The sequence below is a fragment of the Akebia trifoliata genome, chromosome 16 (assembly GCF_017979445.1).
Source record: "Akebia trifoliata isolate Shusen 1 chromosome 16, ASM1797944v1, whole genome shotgun sequence".
NCBI lineage: Eukaryota > Viridiplantae > Streptophyta > Magnoliopsida > Ranunculales > Lardizabalaceae > Akebia > Akebia trifoliata.
Window position 1 is genome coordinate 15,496,864 of NC_141390.1, and position 6,452 is coordinate 15,503,315.

Consider the following 6,452-nt stretch of genomic DNA (forward strand, 5'->3'; position numbering starts at 1 on the left):
TAAGAAGCTGCTTCTACCCATTTCGTAAAGTAATCGATAGCGACTAAGATGAAGCGGTGCCCATTTGAAGCTTTTGGCGAAATCTGTCTAATAACATCCATGCCCCAGAGTGAAAAGGGCCAAAGAGTAGTCATATTATGCAGCTCTGAAGGTGGCGCGTTGATCTTATTAGCATAGATCTGGTAGAGATGGCATTTACGGACATGTTGATAACAATCACTTTTCATGGTAGTCCAGTAATATCTCATTCTCATAATCTTTTTAGCCAGCATGTGACCATTCATGTGAGGTCCACAGACTCCACCATGTACGGTTTCGATCAGTCGTCTTGCTTCTATTTTCGCCACACATCGGAGTAAGATTTCATGATGTGATTTCTTGTACAGAACGCCATTGCTCAAAAAGAATTAGCCTGCCAACTTCTGAATAGTCTTTCGATCATTAGACGTGGCATCTGATGGGAGAATTCGATCTTCGAGATAGGCTTTGATGTCTGAATACCATGGCTTTTCTTCAGATTCTTCTATTTCTACGGGTAGACAGTAAGCTGGTTCATCTTGCAGTCCAATCTCAATAGGATCAATGACTAAGTCTTCCGAGATACTGATCATAGAAGCAAGCGTAGCTAGTGCATCAGCAAATTGATTCTTAGCTCTCGGCATATATGTGAATGAAATCCTGTTGAAGCTTGAGCTTAACTCTTCGAGGTACTTGTGGTAAGGAATCAATCTCTGCTCTCGGGTCTTCCATTCTCTAGTTGTCTGATAGACTACTAGGCTCGAGTCTCCGAAAACATCGATCTCATCTACCTCGAGATCCAATGCTGCTTTCAACCCTGCTATGCATACTTCGTATTCAGCCTCGTTATTAGAACATTGGAACTTTAGTCTGATTGCAATTTGCACGTGAGACCCATCTGGTTTGATCAAGACTGCTTCTATTCCATTCCCCTTTTGATTTGCCGCTCCGTCAAAGTACATTTTCCAGCCTAGTTCTTCATCATCGTCCTCCATTTCTGTGAGCAATATGGCTTCATCAGGAAAGTTTGTCTTCAATGGTTCGTAATCAGGCAATGGATGCTCGGCTAAGTGGTCGGCGATGGCTTGCCCCTTGATGGCCTTTTGAGTAACATAGGTGATGTCAAACTCAGATAATAGTAATTGCCATTTCGCAGTACGACCCGTTAGTGCTGGCTTCTCGAAGAGGTACTTGAGAGGGTCCATTCGAGTGATGAGCATAGTCGAGTAGCTGAGGAGATAGTGGCGTAGTCGTTGAGATGCACATACCAGTGCGCAGCAAGTCTTCTCAAGTGCCGAATACTTCGCCTCATAATCAGTAAATTTCTTGCTGAGATAGTAAATGGCTTGCTCTTTTCTACCTGACTCATCGTGTTGCCCTAGTACACAGCCCATAGACGTTTCTTGCACCGAGATATACATCAGTAAGGGTCGCCCTGGTGTAGGAGGAACCAAGACTGGTGGATTGAGCAAATATTTTTTTATCTTGTCGAAGGCTTCTTGACAATGCTGGTTCCATGTTTTTGGCATATCTTTTCTGAGCAGCTTAAAGACTGGTTCACAGATAGGCGTGAGTTGCGCAATGAATCTGCTAATGTACTGTATTCTATCAAGAAATGCTCGGACATCCTTTTCTGATACCGGTGCTTTCATTTCGAGAATGTACTTGGTCTTTGCTGGATCTATCTCAATGCCTCTTCTACTGACGATGAAGCCCAATAGTTTGCTTGATGTTGCCCCGAAGACACACTTTGCTGGATTGAGCCTTAATCTGTATTTCCTTAGCCTGTCGAACAATTTCTTGAGATTTACCAGATGATCTTCTTCTATGCCTGATTTAGCGATCATATCATCTACGTAGACTTCCATTTCTTTATAGATCATGTCATGGAATAAAGCTGTCATTGCACGTTGGTAGGTTGCCCCTGCGTTTTTAAGCCCAAATGGCATAACTTTGTAATGAAAAGTACCCCATGGTGTAATGAATGCTGTCTTCTCTTGGTCTTCTTCTGCCATTTTTATCTGATTATATCCGGAGAAACCATCCATAAATGAGAACATACCATGCCCCGCTGTGCTATCGACTAGAGTGTCGATGTGGGATAGTGGAAAATCGTCCTTAGGACTGGCTTTGTTCAAATCCCGATAGTCGACACACATTCGTACTTTCCCGTCCTTCTTTGGTATCGGAACGACATTGGCTAGCCATTCGGGGTACGTGGAGACTGCAAGAAATCCTGCTTGAAACTATTTCATCACTTCATCTTTGACTTTGAGTGTCCATTCTGGCTTGAGTCTTCTCAACTTTTGTTTGATCGGCTTACTCCCAGGAGCGATCGATAGCTTATGAACAACAAGATCCGTATCTAACCCAGGCATATCTCGGTAGGACCAGGCGAAGATGTCTTGATAGTTACGCAGTAGTTCAATCATTTCTTCTTTCTGTTGAGGGGTTAATAAGGCTCCGATTTTTACAACACGTGGGTCATCTTCAGTGCCGAGATTAACTGAGTCTGTATCTTCAATGTTTGGCTGAACACATTTTTCATGTCGTTCTAACAGGTCCTTGATTTCTTTAGGAGGGTATTCCATTTCGTCCTCAGACTCTTCTTCAATTCCCATGAGATCGAAGTCGAGTTCGAGATCGAAGTCATACTCATCCTTTTCATATTCTGTTCTATCCAAAGGTCCATTCGATTGAGACAAATCCCTTAAATTCTGAGAAAACTCTTTTTTTGATTTTTGGAATATATCTATTTTTTTGAGATTTTGAAAGCTTTTTGATTTTTTTGTTTTTTTGTAGACTTTTTGATTTTTGAAGAATTTTTGATTTTTTTGGTTTTTGAGTGATATTTTCCTGACATCTGAAATAAGAAGAGCAGTCATGCATTAGTAAAGATAGGGAGCCCTCAAAACAGTCTTTACCCGAGGACGAGGGCTCGTTATGATCCTTAGGCAAACTGATGTCGTCTAACGGCGTTTTTTTTTTATGCTATGGTAGCCTCAAGGGTTAGAGGGAATTCTTCCCAATTGTTCAGAATTTCCCTTCTCTGAGGGGACGAATGAGATGTGAAAGTGATGTGTTGGGTGATTTGGTTGGTGGTTCGGAGATAACCATGATCTACGAATGATTGTTGTTGTTGTCAGGTTGGGGCACAGTCCCTCCCAAACTCGGTGGGATGACGACTGATGCCCAGTCAATGCCCTTTGGAAAGGGTGATTTGTTCCCATGGCCAGTAGTGATTTCCACTTTGATGGATTTTGGAGCGGTCTCCGATGGACTTTCCTCAGAATCCCCATTGAACAAAATGTCAATGCCTTCTATGAAGGATGATTGGGACTCGACGATTGGGTCTTTGTGCAGTGGTGCGATATTTACCTTTTTTGGCCTTTTTGCCAATGGCGGTTCTGATAAACCATCAAGTCTGATATGGGATTTCGGGAAGTTAACACTGATGTGAGGGACTCGACCCAGATTCCAGATGTTCGGCTCACGATTTTGCTTTCTTGCTAGTCGAAGCTCTTTCTTCTTATCATTCATTTCTGCAACATCCCTTTTCGTAGGTCTAAAGCCTAGACCAAAATAAGGAGTATGCTTCACTGCTTCGACTGGTGTAGTTCTTCCTCTTCCTCCTTGTCCCAACCCTCGCTTGGGTCGGTAGCCCTCCCCTTTTCATAATCCGGCCAATCATAAGGTTTGCTCTTGATAGCTTTGCCTTTACCTTCTCTTTCCCCTTCTCAATGTGATTAACAGCCGCGAATTGGTACGAATGGTAGAGTGCATTGTCGTTCATCATCTCTATATCCATGAATGGCACGTCTGGGGCTCTCCTAGCCGGAATAAGGTTCTCTGCCAATACTGATATCATTCTCTGCCCCATGATAAATTTGACTCTTTGGTGCAACGAGGAAGGCACAGCTCTAGCAGTATGGATCCAAGGCCTGCCCTGTAACAAGTTGAAGGTCGTTGGTATTTCCATGACTTCAAACGTCACTTCAAAGGTGCAAGGTCCTATAGTGATTGGTAGGTCTACTTCACCCAGCGAGTCCCTTCTCGAACTATCAAACCCTCGAACAACCTTGTTGTTGGGTTTCACATACGACCAATCGGCGTTCAGCTTTCGGAAGGTCTCAAGTGGACAAACATTAAGCGCCGAGCCATTGTCAATCAGCACCTTGGCAACCATCATGCCCTTGCATATGACCATGATGTTTAGTGGCTCAACGTGCCCCGTCCCTTCATGTGTAAACTCATTTTCTGTGAAAATAATCGGATTGGGGGCCATGATTTGGCCAACTGTTTGCTCTAACTGCGTTGGTGTCGTGGTCGAAGGTACATGTGATCCCCCTAGGACTTTTAACAATGCCTTTTGGTGCTCTTTCCGATTTTTGCATTAGTCCTAGGATGCTGACTTGGTCTGGCTGCTTGTTCAATCTGTCTACTATGTTATGCTCTCTTTTGAGGATGAGCTTAATAAAGCATGTTAGTTTCTACCCCGGCGGTTGTGGTAATGGTTGTCTCGTAACTCCAGGGAACTGCCTGGATAGAGTTATAGGGGAATGGTTTGGGTGAGTGTATGGTCATGGGGGGTGGATCGGGTTTCATATTGAGAATGAGAGGAGGTGGTGGTGATTTGGATGTAGTGGTAGCAGGAGGGGTTGATGAAGTGTATGGAATAATGAGTGGTGGACGTGAGGATACAGTGTATGGTATGTGAAGGGGAGATCGGGTTGATCCTTGGGAAGTTGGTGGTGTGTACGGTATGACAAGAAGGGGTCGGGTCGAACTTTGATGATGGGGTGATCCATAAGGTATGACTAAAGGTGGTCGGGTAGCGGCATTTTGGTGAGTGGGATGGATGGTGAGGTCGGCTAATCTGAGTGGTGGTAATGAATTTTGGGATGAATTTGTCGTATAATGGTTGATTGTACTGACTGTTGGCACTTCTGGTCCCCGAGTTAAATGGACCCTGATTTTGGACCCGACTGGCGCTATCAAGACAGACGGATTGAAATCGAGTTCCTTATGAATGACATTCACCCTGTGTCCACTTCCCCCTTCATTGTGAGTAGGTAGGGGGTTTTGATTGATATTCTGTTGTTGGGGTGGGTTGGGAGGTCCATCCAGGATAAGCGCCTTCTTATCAATCAAGTTCTGTACCTGATGTTTAAGTTGCCAGCATTGATCCGTAGAGTGCCCCGGTGCACCCATATGAAATTCACAGAACAAATTGGGGTTGTACCCTGGCCCCTTGGCAGCCTCAAGATTTGGCGGACGTTTTGCGAGATACTCACCCCTAAGCAAGATTGGCAGTAACTCAGATAATGTCATGGGTAGCCTGGTAAACACTCTATTAACCCTGTTTGGTCTTGCTTGTTGATTCTGCCCATACTGTTGTGCTGGTTGTACTGGCATGGCTTGTGGAGGAACCATCCAGAAGGGATTCTACGGTGCTGGAACCCAAGCAACTCGAGGTATTGGCGCCCAAGGGGCTTGAGGTGCCTGTGGCCGCTGAGCTGGTGCTTAAATGATGAGAGGTTGGCTGGGTTGTACATTATTGACCTGGGTATCCTCTTTCTTTCTGACAAAAGGCACTGATTTCTTTTGTGCCGAGGTCCCCGCTGTTGCACTTAAAGCTGTAAAGTCAAATATTAAACCGGTTCAGATCCCGTCCTTGACCCGGTCTGCTACTTGAACTAAATTCGAGAATGTGCCTGTAGTGTGTCCAACCAAATGAGTGTAAAAGGCATGCCTCAGTGTCGAGATAAACGTAGTGTTCATCTCCTGTTCAGTCATTGCAGGTCGCACTTGTGAAGCGGACTCCCGCCATCTCTATGCATACTCTTTCACTGTTTCTTTGTGTTTCCTCATCATCTTAGCCATATCATTTCGATCCAGACCCACATCTGTATTGAATCGGTAATTGTGCTAGAACATTTCAGCCAAGTCCTGCCAACTCTTGATGAGTGTATGGTCCAATCCTGAAAACCACTTGAGAGCTGGTCCTGTTAAGCTTCTTTGGAACAATTGTACTAGCAGTCTGTCATCCTCGTCATATTGGCACATTGACCCACAATACAACTTGAGGTGTGACAGAGGACACCCAACACCATTATATTTCTCGAATTCCGGGCATTTAAACTTAGCCGGCAGCTGTGCGTTGGGATAGAAGCATAGGTCCCTGAATCTTGTTCCTCCTAGAGTATTTGTGCCATTCATCCGTCGTATTTCCTCTTGAAGAAATTCAATCTGTCGGGCCATTTTGTCGTCGGTAGCACTCTTAGCTTCAGGGGCCCTAAAGTCACACTCGTCATCTGGGATCATCACTGGAGGTGGTTGGTTTGTGGTATATAGAGCGGAGGACCCTGATATATTGGCACAGTAGAAGGTGGGGTGGTTTGTTGTCGGTCTGGTCGTATTTGCTCAGGGGGTTC